Genomic DNA, 15,380 nt, shown 5'->3' with positions numbered 1-15,380 from the left:
TAAATTATAAAAGAAATAGAATAATATACAAAAGAAGCAGAACACAACTAAGAAAATGTCAGGAAGATGCTCATATTTATCAATGATAACCTTAATATAAATTGATTGTACTGACCAATTGAACATTGACTGGCTGAAAGAGTAAATAAAAGAAAACTCAACTATATGCTGGGTATAAGAAGCACATTTCACTGACAAACATACCTAGACACTAAATATAAAGCATTGCAAAAAAACATATCACACAAATGGAAATCAAAACAATTAGGAGTATATATACTCACATCAGATAAAGCAAACTTTAAATCAAAAACTATAAAAAGAGACACAGAAGGTCATTTATATAGTGATATATATATATATAATGATTTATATAATGACCTATATAACAAGAAGTTATAGCAATTGTGTATATATATGTACCTGATAGGGAACCACCCAAACACCTAAGGCAAATAAAATAAAGATGCAAATACAGTGATAGTAGGGACATTAACACAACATATTCCTCAATGGACATATCAATCAAACAGGAAATAAAGAAACATGTGAGTACAACCATATAGAAGAAATGGACCTAGCATATGTTTTCTAGCTAGTACATTCAACATCAGCGGAATACACAATTGTCTCATTAGTACATTCAGTATTCTCCAGAGTGTGGCATTCTCCAGGATGGTGTTAGACCACAATTTAAATCTCAAAATATTTGTAAAAATTAAATTGTGTCATTTATCTTCTTTGGCAACAGAAGACTGAAATTACACATCATCCACTAGAAGACTGGAAAATAACAAAGACATAGAAAGTGCTCCTCAATGACAAATGACTGTCGGAATAAATTAAAATATCCGGGAAATTAATGAAATGACAACACAACATATCAAAATCTTTCAGGTATAACAAAAATAATATTTAGAGAAAATTTTATAGCAAAAACTGCATAATTGAAAGGCTACAAAGATTTTAAAGAAAGTAGCAATATTTCTTAAAGACTTGCAAAGGCAGTAACAAGCCAAACCCAAAGTTACTAAAAGGAGAGAAAACCAAAAATTAGAGCAGAAATAAAATTGATACTAGGAAAAACCTAAATATCCCATCAAGAAAATATTACAACTTACAAATTAATTCTCTAAATTAGAAGGATGGAAAATCAATATACAAAAAGGTAACATTTTTGAACATGATGAAATTTCAGAAAAAGAAATTAAGAAAGCAATCTTTTTCATAATAACTCAAAAATATTTAGAAATAAATGTAACTAAGGAACTGATAGATCACTACAATAAAAAGTAAAACACTGGTAAAATAAATTATAGAGGACACATAATAAGGTAAAAAGAGATTCCATGTTAATGGATTTTAAGAATTAATATTGTTAAAATGGCCATGTTACCAAAAGCTATCTATAGATTTGCTGCAATCCCCATCAAAATTCCAATGATTTCCTTCACAAAAATTTTAAAAATCCTGAAATTCATATGGAAAATCTGAAGCAAGGCTGACTGAGAAAAAAAATAATCTGGAGGCATAACAACACCTAATGTTAAAACACACTGCAAAGCTATTGTTACTATCCCAGAATGGAACAGAATAGAATCCCAGAAATTAATCCACACCATACAGTAAATTGGTTTTGACAAAGCTGCCAATAGCATACACTGAGAAAAGAGAGTCTCTTCAGAAAATGGTGCTGAAAAAATGGCAATATGCATTAAAATGAAATAGAAGCCTTTTATCACCACAAAAAAAAAATCAACTCAAGGAGGATGAAAGACCTAAACTCAAACACTTATCTATGAAATTGCTATAAAAAATCATGGAGAAAACATTTAAAAAATTGAAATAGGCAACAATTCTTTAGAAAACACCCAAGAATTAGGGGCAAAAAAAGTAGAATAGACATGGGATTACATCAAACTAAGATGCTTATGTACAGCAAAGATCACATGCTATGGGATTCAGAGACAAGCTACAGAATAGAAGAAATATCTGCAATGGTAAACCTGATAAGAGATTAACATCCCAAATATATTAGGAACTCAAAATGATGAAAATTATGCTGCTGTATGTTCTAATTTTTGAACAGAACTTTTTAAATGGGAAAGTGTGTTGTGATAAAATTATTTATTATTTGTGACCTACTTCCTAAACTGCATGACTGAAACATCTAAATGAAAAAGGCAAGTGTGTCTATTAATTACTAATTTTTCATATATTCAGTACCTGCCTTTATTAGTAATATTAGTATTTCATAATATTTTAAAAAATACATGAGATTCCAAGATGGCGGCTAGAGGTAGGAAGCAGAAAGCGACCCTCCTATAGTGAAATCTTGGAGAGACGCTGGAGACACACTTTGCAGGCATAATCACTGAGAAAAGGCATAACTTTGACCCCTCCACATCTCCAGCAGGTGCAGAGAATCTCCACTTCACATTAAATGGAGAAACAAGGAGGGCCCCCGGGGCCACCAGTGGCCAGTGCCCATATGGCTTGGGAAGACGCAGACCAGGTGAGCTTCGCGGTACCATGGTACCCCCACAGACAAGCCTGGGCCAGAGCAGCATAGCCCCCTGGACAGACTGACCTCCACCCAGGAAAAAAAAACAAAAACTGAGTAATAAGCAATAAGAACAGTTAAGATACGCTGGACAGAGGGTGGGGAGCCCCGAGCGCTGAAGATTGGGGGAAGGGAATCCTTCCCGGGATTGTAAATAAACAAGCCGGGCAGGCAGGAGAGGCTCTGGTGGGAGCGGGGTGCACGCCCAGCAACCAGGAGTGCGGAAGCTTGTGAGAGGAGAAAAGACCCACTTCCCACGTGAACTGTAAACAAACATGGCGGCCGGCAGGAGCAGCAGCACCACCCAGTAAGCAGGAGCAGAAAAGCTTCTGAAAGTGGCAGTGGGAAGAAAACTTCAGAGGAGAGGGGGGAAGACCTACCTCCCACATGAACTGTAAATAAACATGCAGGCCTGACAACGCGGGGGCAGTGTCACTTTTCCCACTGCTTGGAAAGGGGAAAGCCTGTAGCAGAGGCTCCCACACAGGAGAACTCTGAGCAAACAAAGCCTGTGGGACCAGGTGAGTGCTGGCTCACCCCAGAGATCTGCATAAATAACGCCGCCAGCTACAGGCTGAGAGCAGCAAGCAGGCAAGCCACAGTTGCAGATACCACCCTCAGAACTGTCTCCAGACGCTTTTTTTTCTTTTTCTCCCTACCTTTGAGGAGAGAACAACCGAATTACACCTGCAAGCCAAAAAACTTACTGAAACTGTATTGCATTTGAACTGGGGACACTTGGTGGGGCTTTTGTGTGTGTGTGTGTGTGTGTGTGTGTGTGTGTGTGTGTGTGTGTGTGTGTGTAGTTTTGTTCTACTTTATGCATCCCCTTTGATGAGACAACTACAGAACAACATCTGAGGCACCAACTCCAGGGCTGGAGATTGAGACGGACACATAAATTATTAAGACTGAAACTGCATTGCATATAAACTTGGAAGTTTTTTGGTTTTTTTTTTTAATTTTCTATTTTCCATTTTATTTTAATTCATTTTTATATATAGATATTACTTTCATTTACTTATTCTTTTTTATCTTTGGTTTTCAATCCTCTCTCTGTCTCTCTAATGTATGTTCAGCTTACTGTCGATTAGTACACTAACACACTCCCTGTTTATACCTTTGAAACTCTCTTGTCGATACCTTGTTCTGCTTTCTCCCTCTTGTCTGTATATTTATTTTCCCCTTTTCTTTAACTTCTTGCTTTCCATCTCAGCTCACTCTTCCATTCTAAATATTACCACTGTTATTACTACAAGCTAGAAAATACTTAATTGCACACAGTACAGGGACAGTAACAACACCAACGACAATGACGGGAAGACAGAAAAAACAGGGAAACCAGTTTCCCCACAGCAAAAAATTAGTACAGGAACCAGGGGGGAATGAAGAGAACAGAAACTCAGATCCAGACTCCAACAAAATGAAGATAAACTATGCCAAAGGACCCAATGAAGCCCACAAGAGTAATTTAAAAGAAGACATACTACAAGTACTCAATGAGAATTTTATAGAGATGATACTGGATAGGGTCAATCAAAATGTACAGGAGACACTCAAGAAATTCCAAGACAATAAAAATAGAGAATTTGAAAAAGTAAAAGAAGAAATAAAGGAAACCATAGAAACACTGTATAAACACCAAAGTGAAAGAGAGAACACAATGAATAAATGGATAAATGAACTCAGGACAAAAATAGACAACATTAAAGAGGAAAACAGCCAGGATATGGAAAACCTCAGAAAAAAGAACGAAACAGAACTGCAAAACAAAACGGAAGGCCAATCCAGCAGAATAGAGCAAACAGAAGACAGAATCTCAGAACTTGAAGATGAAACGGTAATTAAAGGAAAAACCGAAGAACTATTAATTAAACAACTCAAGACCTGTGAAAAGAAAATGCAAGAACTCACTGACTCCATCAAAAGACCAAACTTGAGAATCATGGGCATCGAAAAAGGAGAAGAGGTGCAAGCGAAGGGAATGCGTAATATATTCAACAAAATAATAACGGAAAATTTCCCAAATCTAGAGAAAGATATTCCCATACAAATGCAAGAGGCTTCCAGGACACCAAACAGACCAGATCAAAATAGAACTACTCCATGACATATCATCATTAAAACAACAAGTTCAGAAACTAAGGAAAGAATATTGAAGGCTGTAAGAGAGAAAAAACAAGTAACATACAAAGGTAAACCAATCAAAATCACAGCAGACTTCTCAACAGAAACATTAAAAGCAAGAAGAGCGTGGGGTGAGATCTTCTGGGCACTGAATGAAAATAACTTCAACCCCAGGATACTCTACCCAGCAAAGCTATCATTCAAAATAGATGGAGCAATAAAAGTCTTCCGTGATAAGCAGAAACTAAAACAATATGTGACCACAAAGCCACCATTACAAAAGATTCTGCAAGGGATCCTGCACACAGAAAGTGACACCCAACTTAACCACAAAAAGGCAGGCAGCACCAAACCACAGGATAAGAAAAAGCAAGACAGTAGAGAGTAACATCAAGTTAGGTACACACAATCAAACCTTCAAACAGGCTACGGGCAGGCGCAGATCGTGGGTGGCGGGTCAGCTGACCTGAGCCTCTTGCTTGGGTCCTGTGTTGCCGCAAATATGGCCAGCCAGTCACAGGGGATCCAGCAGCTGCTGCAGACTGAGAAGCGGGCCGCTGAGAAGCGGGCCGCCAAAAAGGTGTCTGAGGCCCACAAGCGAAAGGACCGGAGGCTGAAGCAGGCTAAAGAAGAAGCCCAGGCTGAAATTGAACAGTACCGCCTGCAGAGGGAGAAAGAGTTCAAGGCCAAGGAAGCTCCGGCACTGGGATCTCATGGCAGTTGCAGCACGGAGGTGGAGAAGGAGACCCAGGAGAAGATGACTATCCTCCAGACCTACTTCCAGCAGAACAGGGATGAAGTCCTGGATAACCTCTTGGCCTTTGTGTGTGACTTCCGGCCAGAAATCCATGAAAACTACCACATAAATGGATAGAGGAAGAGCGAACTGCTTGTTCTGTGGGCTGGCGTGGGAGATGCCCGCATGGAGTATGGAGCACTAGCAAAGCTGCAGGTCTGGTCTTAGGAAAGGCATTAAATTATTTCTGTATGCTATAATAGGTCCCTTTACTTTTTGCAGAGTAGATTCTTTGTACAAACTTGGTTCTTACCCAAAAGTTTCCTCTTTTTACCTCATGTTTCTTAGAGATTTAATGAGATATGTTGTTTGTCTTCTTATGCTTTTTAGCTCAGGCAACATGAGTCAATGTGGATTTTTTTCTTTCTTAGATCTTATAGGAACAAAAAAAAGAAAAATAATTCTTTGAAGAAAGAAAGGGATTAAATAATTTTTTTCCCTTATACTTTCTTAAAGGTCAGGGGCTTTATCTATGAAAAAGTAGTAAATAGTTGTTTGTACCTTGTACTCAGCAGCAGCTAGCCTTAAAGTAGTTCATTCTGGCTAAGTGTTACAATAATGAATGCTAGTATACTTATTTGGGCTGCTGTTAGCTTATCTTAATCAAAATTACTAGATGATAGTACTAAGAACTTATGGTATGTTATTTGGTGTACTGATACTCATTTTAAAAGTAAAGATTCTGTCATGCATTTGAAAAAAAAAAAAAACCTTCAAACAACTAAGACAACTAAATGGCAGGAATCACCACATACCTATCAGTACTAACGCTTAATGTTAATGGACTTAATTCACCCATCAAAAGACACCATTTGACAAAATGGATTAAAAAAGAAGATCCAACAATTTGTTGCTTACAGGAGACTCATCTCACCGACAGAAATAAGCATATGCTTAGGATGAAAGGCTGGAAGAAGATTTACCAAGCCAATGGCCCCTGAAAACAAGCAGGAGTAGCAATACTTATCTCTGACAAAGTAGACTTCAAACCTACATTGATCAAATGAGATAAAGGACTTTCCATACTAATAAAAGGGGAAATAGACCAAAAGGAAATAATAATCATCAATCTGTATGCACCCAATGTCAATGCACCCAATTTCATCAAACATACCCTGAAAGACCTAAAAGCATATATAAACGCCAAAACAGTGGTTGTGGGAGACTTTAACACCCCATTATCATCAATAGATAGGTCATCCAAAAAAAAACTCAATAAAGAAATCCAAGATCTAAAATATGCAATAGATCAAATGGACCTAGTAGATGTCTACAGAACATTTCATCCAACCTCTACACAATATACATTCTTCTCAGCAGCCCATGGAACCTTCTCCAAAATAGATCATATCCTAGGGCACAAAGCAAGCCTCAGCAAATATAAGAAAATAGAAATAATACTGTGCATACTATCTGACCACAATGCAGTAAAAGTAGAACTCAACAACAAAAGTAAAGACAAAAAACATGCAAACAGCTGGAAACTAAATAACTCATTACTTAATGAAGAATGGATCATCGATGCAATAAAAGAGGAAATTAAAAAGTTCCTGGAAGTCAATGAAAATGAAAACACAACCTACCGGAACCTATGGGACACAGCTAAGGAAGCCTTGAGAGGAAAGTTTATAGCCATGAGTGCATATATTAAAAAGATTGAAAGATCCCAAATCAATGACCTAATGATACATCTCAAACTCCTAGAAAAACAAGAACAAGCAAATCCCAAAACAAATAGAAGGAGAGAAATAATAAAAATAAGAGCTGAAATCAACGAAATAGAAACCAAAAAAACCATACAAAGAATTAATGAAACAAAAAGTTGGTTCTTTGAAAAAATAAACAAGATCGATAGACCCCTGGCAAACCTGACTAAAATGAGGAGAGAAAAAACCCAAATTAGTAGAATTAGGAATGCAAAAGGGGAGATAACAACAAACACCATGGAAGTCCAGGAAATCATCAGAGACTACTTTGAGAACCTATATTCAAATAAATTTGAAAATCTAAAAGAAATGGACAGATTTCTAGATACATATGATCATCCAAAACTGAACCAAGAGGAAATTAATCACCTGAATAGACCTATAACACAAAATGAAATTGAAGCAGCAATCAAGAGTCTCCCCAAAAAGAAAATTCCAGGACCTCATGGATTCTCTGCTGAATTCTATCAGACCTTTAAAGAAGAACTGATACCAACCCTCCTTAAACTGTTCCATGAAGTAGAAAGGGAAGGAAAACTGCCAAACACATTTTATGAAGCCAGTATTGCACTTATCCCAAAACCAGGCAAAGACACCTGGAGAACTATAGGCCAATCTCCTTAATGAACATTGATGCAAAAATCCTCAACAAAATAATGGCAAACCGAATTCAGCCACACATCAAAAAGATTATTCACCATGACCAAGTAGGCTTCATCCCAGGGATGCAGGGGTGGTTCAACATACGAAAATCAATAAACATAATAAACCACATTAACAGAAGCAAAGACAAAAACCACTTGATCATATCAATAGATGCAGAAAAAGCCTTTGATAAGATCCAACATCATTTCATGATAAAAGCTCTAAGAAAACTAGGAATAGAAGGAAAGTTCCTCAACATTATAAAAGCTATATATGACAAACCTACAGCCAGCATTATACTTAATGGAGAAAAACTGAAACCATTCCCTCTAAAATCAGGAACCAGACAAGGATGCCCACTATCACCACTCCTATTCAACATAGTACTGGAATTCCTTGCCAGAGCAATTAGACAAGAAGAAGGAATAAAAGGAATACAAATAGGTAAAAAAACTGTCAAAATATCCCTATTTGCAGATGACATGATCCTATACCTTAAAGACCCAAGAAACTCTACTCAGAAGCTTCTAGACATCATCAATAGCTATAGCAAGGTAGCAGGATATAAAATCAACATAGAAAAATCATTAGCATTTCTATACACTAACAATGAGCAAACGGAAAAAGAATGTATGAAAACAATTCCATTTACAATAGCCTCAAAAAAAATCAAACACCTAGCTGTAAACCTAACAAAAGATGTGAAAGACCTCTACAAGGAAAACTATACACTTCTGAAGAAAGAGATTGAGGAAGACTATAGAAAGTGGAGAGATCTCCCATGCTCATGGATTGGTAGAATCAACATAGTAAAAATGTCAATACTACCAAAAGTAATCTACATGTTTAGTGAAATTCCCATCAAAATTCCAATGACATTCATTAAAGAGATTGAAAAATCTACTGTGAAATTTATATGGAAACACAAGAGGCCACGAATAGCCAAGGCAATACTCAGTCAAAAGAACAATGCAGGAGGTATCACAATACCTGACTTCAAACTATATTACAAAGCAATAACAATAAAAACAGCATGGTACTGGCACAAAAACAGACATGAAGACCAGTGGAACAGAATAGAGGACCCAGATATGAAGCCACACAACTATAAGCAACTTATCTTTGACAAAGGAGCTAAAAATATACAATGGAGAAATAGCAGCCTCTTCAACAAACTGCTGGGAAAACTGGTTAGCAGTCTGCAAAAAACTGAAACTAGATCCATGTATATCACCCTATACCAAGATTAACTCAAAATGGATCAAGGATCTTAATATCAGACCCCAAACTCTTAAGTTGATACAAGAAAGAGTAGGAAATACTCTGGACTTAGTAGGTATAGGTAAGAACTTTCTCAATGAAACCCCAGCAGCACAGCAACTAAGAGATAGCATAGATAAATGGGACCTCATAAAACTAAAAAGCTTCTGTTCATCAAAAGAAATGGTCTCTAAACTGAAGAGAACACCTACAGAGTGGGAGAAAATACTTGCCAACTATACATCAGACAAAGGACTGATAACCAGAATATATAGGGAACTTAAAAAACTAAATTCTCCCAAAACTAATGAACCAATAAAGAAATGGGCACGTGAACTAAACAGAACTTTCTCAAAAGAAGAAATTCAAATGGCCAGAAAACACATGAAAAAATGCTCACCATCTCTAGCAATAAAGGAAATGCGAATTAAAACCACACTAAGATTCCACCTCACCCCTGTTAGAATAGCCATCATCAGCAACACCACCAACAACGTGTTGGCGAGGATGTGGGAAAAAGGAACCCTCTTACACTGTTGGTGGGAATGTAGACTAGTACAACCACTCTGGAAAAAAATTTGGAGGCTACTTAAAAAGCTGGACATCGATCTACCATTTGATCCAGCAATACCACTCTTGGGGATATACCCAAAAGACTGTTACTCCAGAGGCACCTGCACATCCATGTTTATTGCGGCACTATTCACAATAGCCAAGTTATGGAAACAGCCAAGATGCCACACCACTGACGAATGGATTAAGAAAATGTGGTATCTATACACAATGGAATTTTATGCAGCCATGAAGAAGAAGGAAATGTTATCATTCGCTGGTAAATGGATGGAATTGGAGAACATCATTCTGAGTGAGGTTAGCCTGGCTCAAAAAACCAAAAATCATATGTTCTCCCTCATATGTGGACATTAGATCAAGGGCAAACACAACAAGGGGATTGGACTATGAGCACATGATAAAAGCTTTAGCACACAAGGGAGGGGTGAGGATAGGTAAGACACCTAAAAATCTAGCTAGCATTTGTTGCCCTTAATGCAGAGAAACTAAAGCAGATACCTTAAAGCAACTGAGGCCAATAGGAAAAGGGGAACAGGTACTAGAGAAAAGGTTAGATCAAAAAGAATTAACCTAGAAGGTAACACCCACGCACAGGAAATCAATGTGAGTCAATGCCCTGTATAGCTATCCTTATCTCAACCAGCAAAAACCCTTGTTCCTTCCTATTATTGCTTATGCTCTCTCTACAACAAAATTAGAAATAAGGGCAAAATAGTTTCTGCTGGGTATTGAGGAGGGGGAGAGGGAGGGGGAGGAGTGTGTGGTAAGGGAGGGGGTGGGGACAGGGGGGAGAAATGAACCAAACCTTGTATGCACATATGAATAATAAAAGAAAAATGAAAAAAAATACAAATAAGACCAAAATGCTAATCTTTTGTGCAAAAGAAAATGTACTTACATTTCATTTATATAGATATCATGCCTAGAAAGATTATATCTACCTATTAAAAACAACAAAGCCATCTTTCTGTTAATAAAAAGTCTAAAATAAAGCAAAACATGCCCAACTAAAGACAAACAAAAACTGTAGATAATTAGTTTGCTAGCATGAATAAGTATTGTCTGGATGAGCCCTTATTTAAATTCTCACACTTGTAATATACATACACAATAGAATATTACTCATCCATAAAGAAAAATAAAATCCTGTCATTTGCAACAAAATGGATAGAACTGGAGAACATGAGGCACAGGAAGACAACTGATGCATTCTTTCCCATATGTGGAAGCTAAAAATGGAGACCTGAAAGTAAAATAGTGATTTTAGAGTTGGGGAATGGTGAGGAGGTAGATAAAAGTGATTAGATTTCATCAGTACATACTGTATACACGTATGAAAATGTCACCTTGAACCCCATTAATAAGTATAATTAATACATGTTTATCAAAAATGAAACATAAAAATATAATCAAAGTTCATTACCTACATGTATGAAAATGTCATAGACCCACTATTTTGAACAATTAATATGTGCTAACAAAGAAACTTTTAAACATTCAAAAAAAAAGATTCTCACACTATGTCAATATTCATTTACATTTTTTTTCACACTTAAGCTAGTACTGGAGAATATTTATTCTATCACTATTTCTTAAAAGTATGATGAAATCTAGAAATTTTGATAGATTTAACAAATTAAAATGTAGTGTTTCATCTTATAGAGCCAGGAAATAGATCTCAATTTGAGTAGCAACATACAGAGATGAGATGATTGCACACAGAGTAACCAGCCAAGAAATTTTGTCTTTGAAATTTAAAAAAGCAGGACATGGAAAAAAGCAGGGATTACAGGAAAACAAAAGGAAATTTTTGGACATGATTGATTTTCTAATTGGTTTCTGGAGAAATAGCTTTCCTACACTTACAAATATTTCTTCGCGACTGCCATCATTGTTATATTGAAAAGAATCTAATATCAGTAAAAATATATAGAAATGGAGATGCAAAGCAAATTTGTAGAAAATATTTTCATCACGCTTTTCATGACCACATAGCTACTTTGCAGCAGCTACATTTTCAGTGCCCTTGGTTTTGCCAGATTTCAAAAAGAATCCTCAGAAGCAGGAAATGTGTAGCAGGGCCAGATTCCCTGTGGAGTAGAGAACACCTAAGAGGGTGATGTGTGAAATTCTGAGGCTGAAGCCAAAGTTCAGTGGTGACACTAGGATGTTATAGATGGCAAGAATATACAATGTCTGCTGAGGAAAGCTTTGGGTAATGATAGGAGCCAGTATGAGCAATGCCATGAGTGCTTCAAATGGCAACGCACTGGGGCATGGCTTCCCAAGCTCTTTCAAGTTCACACCATGGAACCACAGGGTGCCCCAGGGAGCTACAGGATTTAACGTTTGGCCTCCCGGATTTCATTCTTATTTAGTTTAGATCCTTCATTGCTTTTGCTATTCCTCCCTTTTGCAATGGTAATGTTTATTTTGTTATGCTGTATCTTGAAAGTATGTAACTTTTGAATTTTACAGTGGTTCACAGCTAAAGAGTTTGCCTTGAATCTCAGAAGAGGATTGGATTTAACTGTGAACAATGTTGGAACTGTTAAGTCTTTAGGGGTTCTTGGAGGTTGACTAAATGCATTTTAATTATGAGGTTTTGGAGACCAGAGGTACAATGTTATAGTTTGAATATGAAATGTCCCTGCACAGGCTCATTGATGAATGACTGTACCCCAGATAGTGATATTTTGGAAGACAGTGGAAGTTTAGGAGGTGGGACCAAGTTGGGGGAAGGTCACTGGGTACATAGCTTTGCAGGTTGTATCTGGTCTTTGACTTCATACAGTTTCTCTGATTGTGTTCACCATGAAGTGAAGGACTGCCTCTGCCTCATGACTCCAGTGTCATGAAATTCTTCTCAGATGGATAAGGCCAACCAACCGTGGACTGAATCCTCAAAGTGCATGAGCAAAATATATCTCTTCTGCTTTAAGCTGTTTGTGCTAGGTATTTTGTCACAATGACACAAAATTTACAAATACGGGCACTGGACACTTAATTTCATCAGATAATTCATCACGTGAAGAATTGGAATTAAGAAATATTAAAAGAAGGTCTTCAAACTAAAGGGAATTTTCACCAGATTTAATTTAGATCCTTAGAAAGGAGTGAAAGTTAAATGTGAGTAAATGTGGGATAATTTATTGCAGTAAAAAATAAAATATTCTATTGAGAAAATAAAAGATGAGAATGTAATAAAAATAATGTGAATAATAGCCAAAGAATAAAGGATAAAAGAATGTGACAATGCACTAAGCTTTCATTACTCTGATAATGTCTTTTTCTATCCTATTTTACTAGTAATCTCTCCGGCTGTACAATTGAGTTGACACCTGTGGGTTTATGTGTCTGTGCTTACATGTCTGTGAGTTTTCTCTCAGCACTTTATAAACGTTATTGTGTTATTGTTTTCTCTTTGTCCATTGTTTCCTGTGCAGTCAACATTAATATAATAGTGTATCTACATAAAATGCATTTCTTCCATGTGCCTGCTTTCAAGCTTATGTTTTTAACTTTGTGTTAATCTGTATTGTTGCATTCTCACTTTATTCCATTTCTAATTCTACATTTGCTGATTTGCAAATCAATCAATGTGGTCTGCCATGTCAAATTGTTCTATTAAAAATCCAAAAGATTTTTAAAATTTTTGCCAGTGGAAAAAATACCATACTTTCTATGTATAAAACAGTGACCACATGGCTGGTTTACATTGATTGTTTGATTCTCTTTGTTTCTGTTGTTCTGAGTATGAGTTTACTTTTCACGTAAGTATGATAGTATGGAATATTATTTTATAAAATCAAATATCTTACTAGTCATCATAACCAAAGTTCTAGGAATTATTTAAGTCTCTCAAAATCTTGAGAAAAATCATGTTTCTTTAGACACGACATACGAATACATGGGAAGATCATTGATTACTTCTTTTTGTTCCCCATACATGAAAAAAAATTAAAACACAGAAGCATGTGCAGTTATACTTTTGAAATGTGCTGTATGAAACCCACAGAACTCAATGTTGGGTCTATATGAGGAAAGAAACAGTTTACTCTCAGAGGAGATTTAAGTGGACAACATGGTCGTGCTCTGAGACCATCTCGGTGATTTTTCCAGATGTCGGTGAGTTAACTCTACACTCACCTCCACCTCCACCTTGCAACCAAGACACAACTCTCATTCACACCTGTACAGCTAAAAATAGTCTGAAAATACTACCTCCAAAATCTTACATGATTTGCAAATATATGAGAGAAAATCTTATTTTATTGGCTTCCAGGGATTATCAGAAAAGGTTGTTTTTCTTTTCTGTTTTTCTTTTGGCAACACTGAAGTTTGAACACAGGGCCTCATACTCACAAGGCATATGCTCTTACTGCTTGAGCCACTATGAGTTCTTATAAATTGTCATAAAGTATGCTATTTGCATGTTACATAGCAAAAATAATCAAATAATGAATTATATAGCAAATTGTGAAAAAAAATCTGAATCTTTTCACTTTAGGAGGTATTTCATATACTGAAATTATATCTGACACTAACATTGAATAAGTATACAGTCTATGTAAAAAAGTTAATGATTGTGTCATTATTATTGTCTAAATACAAGTAGAAGCATTGTAATGTATTACATTAGTGTTAGGAAATCTTAAGGTAGCTTTTTTCTTGGCAGTACTAGGGTTTGAACACTGGGCCTTGTTCTTGGCAGACAGGTGCTCTACCATTTGAGCTACATTCCCAGTCCTTTTTGCTTTGTTTATTTTTCAGACAGGTTCTTGCTTTATGCTCAGACTGACTTGAACCTTGATCCTTCCATATATGTTTTGCTTTGGTACCTGGGTGATAGGTATGCACAACCATGCCCAATCATTATTTGAGATGGGGTCTTGCAAACATTCTGCCTGGGTTGGCCTCAAATCATGATCTTCCCAATCTCTGCCTCCTGAGTAGCTAGAAATACAGGCTTGAGACACAGAATATGGCCCATTTCCTTCTATTATAATAATTACTCTGATGGAATTACTCAATGGAGAATTTATACTGGAAGTTATTAAAAATGGTATCTCAGTAGAAACTTATCTGCTAAAATCAGTAAATAACATTTAGTTTTTAGTGACAGTTTTTAGTATGGATCTACATTAATACAAAAGTCCAGCTTATAATTCTTCTGTGTGTTTAGCATGTCTGTTATGGTACATTATATACATTTTCATACATGTAATATATCTGCATATATAATAAATATATATGCAATATATGATATATTTTCAATAAGGAAGAACAGATATATTTTCAAAATTTATAGCCAGTTAATCCCATAAACCTGAGGCAGGTTTATCTATGGTCATATCACCCTGAAAACACCTGATCTCATAAGAATTAAGGCAGAAGTTTAATTGAATAGTTGAGTTTCTTCAGGATTAAAATGGCCACTGATACTTGCTTCATTCATGATAGAAAAATATTATCTTCTGGTTTAATTTATCAACATTGAAAATTTAAAACATTTTCAGTAGTCATAATGTCCATAGAATTTCATAATTTAAACTAGAAGTCATAAATACATATTTTATTTTCTTACCATTTTTAAAACTTTCATAATTCATTAAAGTTTCCTACATAATATCAATTTAATAAACATTGTAATTAAGACAAATACATTGAAAATTTTGATTAGCTCAGTATAGTTGCTTATTGTACATAC

The 15,380-nt window shown here is 36.1% G+C and overlaps 1 pseudogene; it reads left to right on the top strand.

Annotated features, from left to right (window-relative positions):
• The first annotated feature begins 5,192 nt into the window (after positions 1 to 5,192).
• On the top strand, positions 5,193 to 5,941 carry LOC141414079 (V-type proton ATPase subunit G 1 pseudogene; annotated as a pseudogene).
• The last annotated feature ends 9,439 nt before the right edge of the window (positions 5,942 to 15,380 follow it).

The sequence above is a fragment of the Castor canadensis genome, chromosome 11 (assembly GCF_047511655.1).
Source record: "Castor canadensis chromosome 11, mCasCan1.hap1v2, whole genome shotgun sequence".
NCBI classification, from domain to species: domain Eukaryota; kingdom Metazoa; phylum Chordata; class Mammalia; order Rodentia; family Castoridae; genus Castor; species Castor canadensis.
The sequence above is the reverse complement of the archived record's forward strand: the minus strand, read 5'-3'. Positions and strand labels throughout refer to the sequence as shown.